The sequence below is a fragment of the Crocodylus porosus genome, unplaced genomic scaffold (assembly GCF_001723895.1).
Source record: "Crocodylus porosus isolate Cpor-Errol unplaced genomic scaffold, CroPor_comp1, whole genome shotgun sequence".
NCBI classification, from domain to species: Eukaryota; Metazoa; Chordata; order Crocodylia; family Crocodylidae; genus Crocodylus; species Crocodylus porosus.
The window spans coordinates 83,536-86,954 of record NW_017728942.1 but is presented as its reverse complement, the minus strand read 5'-3'; positions in this window follow the sequence as shown (position 1 = coordinate 86,954).

The window sequence follows — 3,419 nt, the reverse complement described above, 5'->3', positions numbered from 1 at the left end:
TTAAGGGCTTCTTCTGTAAGTCAGGGTGGGATTTGGGCTTCAGGGTTTAATTTCTTTAAATTAATTTAGCTCTTGATTGATCACCCTGGAGACTTGAAGGGCCCTATTTATCCTCAGAACAAGCATAGCCTGGCAGCCATAGTGCCAGCATCTTTAAACTGACTCCCTCTGTGTCCTGACCTTGCCTTGAAGACTCCACCAATGTCTTGTCTACATTAGGAAAATTAGTCATATTCTTCTTAATTACAATTTTTCATTGCTTTACTAAGCTCTTCTGTTTTGTGGTGTCCTCACAGGCACCTATCTGTTGTGTCTACCTCTCATACCCTGATGACAACTAGAGAGTTAGCATACTGAGATGGGGACTGCTCCCTTCATCAGTGTACAGTCTCTAGCACAGTGGGATCCTGGTCATGTATAGGGAGGGGTTCACCATACTAGAAATAGAGAACTAAATAAATTACATTTTTATTACACCACCTGCTCAAGATGAGAATGGCCTGAAACCCAGCTCAAAACACAACCTGTGTTACGATTAACGCCCCCACAGCTGCACTGTTGCTCAAAGTACCCTGTGTTAGGTAAGACTAATTAAAACACCAGTTCCTTATTCGGACAGCAGCAATCATTGTTATCAGAGGTGCTTCACTAATGCTGGGACAATAGAGGGAGAGGTTAATCAGAAGAGTATAGATACAGCCCTGGAAACACGAGGCTGAAATTGGTTACTTATTCCCAGTTCCTGGTTCCTTGTCAATCTTTACAGAATTAAAGGGTGTTAGCAATGAATTTGATGAGCTGAAGAGTTAGAATTTAAGAAAAAATACATATTTACTAATAAAAAATGTTAAATAATACTATGTATTAAGTCCAAAGCCTTGAATAAAGAGCTGAGATTAGGCTGGGATTATGGAGCAGAATCCTTTTTGAGTCACCCCAAAATACACATCACTGCCACTGGAAGGACACTTCTGAATAAATCTGGGCAGGGTGCTGTCTGACCTGAAGCTTGGTTTTGCTTGCCAGCCTGCCCACTGATGCCTCCCACCCTCCCAGCCTGTGTGTTATGTATATAGCACTGAACAAGGAGCTGGGTTTGGGCTGGGATTACAGGTAGAAATCCTTTTTGGGTCACCCCAGACTACATGTCTCTGCCACTGGGGTCTCCTGAAGAAGCCTGGGCCTCTACTTGACCCAAAGCTTGGCTTTTGTGTGCTAACCTGAAAACTGACAGCTCTTTAGGCCTTTGCAATAAATAGCTTCATATAAAGAACTGGGTTTGGGCTGGGATTATGGGACAAAATACTTTTTGGGTCACCCCAGACATGTTTCTGTCACTGGGGGACTCTGCTGAAGAAGGCTGGGCAGGCTTGCCTTATCTGAAGCTTGGTTGTCACGTGCCAGCTTGCTAGTTCATGGTCTTAACAGGCCTATGTGCTAAACGCATGGCCATGAATAAGGAGCTGATCTTGGGTTGGGATTATCCGGTAAAATCCTTTGAATCACCCCAAAACACAAATCGCCACTACCTGGAAAATCTCCTGAAGAAGTCTGGGAGGCTGCTGCTTGACCTGAAGCTCGGTTTTTGTGTACTAGCCTCTCAACTGATGGCCCCTCAGATCTACGTCCTATTTACATAGCACCAAATAAAGAGGTTTGGGGCTGGGGTTACAGGTGACAATCCTTTTTGGGTTCCCCCAAAACATGTCCTTGCCACCAGGGGGCTCTCCTGAAGAAGTCTGGGCAGGGCACTGCCTGACCCAATACTCAGTTTTTGCATGCCAGCCTGCCAATTGACAGCCCCCCAGAGCTGTGTGCTATGTACCTTCCTGCAAATAAGGAACTAACTATGAGCTGAGATTCTGGGACAATATCCTTTTCAGATTCCCCCAAGATACACCTCTCTACCACCTGAAGAATCTCCAGAAGATAGGTTCCTGCTCGACCTGATGCTTGGTTTTGAGCGCCAGCCTGCCACTGGACACCCAATCCCTGCATGCTAAGTATATTACACCAAATAAGGAGTTTATTTTGGGCTGGGATTATGAGGCAAAACCCACTTTGGATCACTCCAAACCACATATCTCCCTGACCAGGGGACTCTCCTGAATAAGTCTGGGCAGGATGGTGCCACTCTCCCAAAGAAGCCTTTTTAGGCCCCATTTGATCCTCGGCTTTTTCCACCAGAGATTTCTATACACAATGTTAAGTAAAATGGCAGTGTAAGAGTTATGTTGAAGCCATAATATTAAGTAAACCGAAACAAAACCATATGCATATCTAACTCTATATCAATTTACCAAGCCATCCCTTCTCAAATGCTGGCTTTTCAGAGATGGTAGTACCCTATTCCCTTGGTGTTTTGTGGTGATCCAAAAAGGATTTTGCCCTATAATCCCAGTCTAATCTCAGGTCTTTTTTTCAGGGCTGTGTATTTGATACATTATATTATTTACACTGTGATTAGTAAATACACACTTTTGATGAAATCTTAACTTTTTAGCTTGTGTAATTCACTACTAACAACCTTTCATTGTGTAAAGATTGACTTTGAAAAAGGAACCAGGAACTGGGATTAAGGTATCAACTGCAGCCTCATTCCAGATGAGGTTCATCCGGGAAACATGCAGCACCTTCTGCCAGAAGGCTCACATGAGCTGTCTGTGTTACCAATGCCCTGACAGGCCAGTGTCCTCTTAACTGAGCCTTGCAGATAAATGGCTCCATTCAAGCAGTGGCAGCAATAAAGGCATGATCTATCCCTTCCATTTGCTTTGGGAGCTGTGGCTTGCTGCTCCCATAGCACACAACTCATAAATGATTGGGAATCTGGTTGTAAATCAGGCAGTTTCATGGTTAGGTCTGATCTGTGCTGTGACTGGTATCTGAATTGTAATCTGCTCCCCTCACCTGGTCATAGGGGTTGTATAGATGGGACCTTTTGTTTTTTTCGTTTTCCTTTGGCTAGTGGATTTTTTTTCCGGGCAGCTCCTTCTTGAGCATCAGAGTGAGTTGGTGTAATGGGAGGGCGTAGCCTGTCTCTTATTATTGCTCCTTTGCTGTCTCGTTCCATCTCTATGTGGCCCAAGCTCCATCACCCGCTGGTTCTATTTTCAAATAAGCACTTTCGTGTTTTCTCCCATGTTGCTCTTCATGCCTGGAAGAAATAAACATCCACAGAAACACAACACGGTTCTTCTGCCAATCCTTCCTCCAAACTCTCCCTTGTCTTGATGCCTGCAAAGAACATGACGGCAGTTCGCTTGTTGGCATGCGAGTCTCCAGCTTATCAGGCTCACCAACTGTCCCATTTTCATTTTGTACTCTCCCCGACCCTCGTTTCTAGCCATGTGTTGCCTCAGGTCTTATCATCAGAGCAGTGGCTTGCAATCATTTTAGGCCCGAGGGCCCCGTCCAGA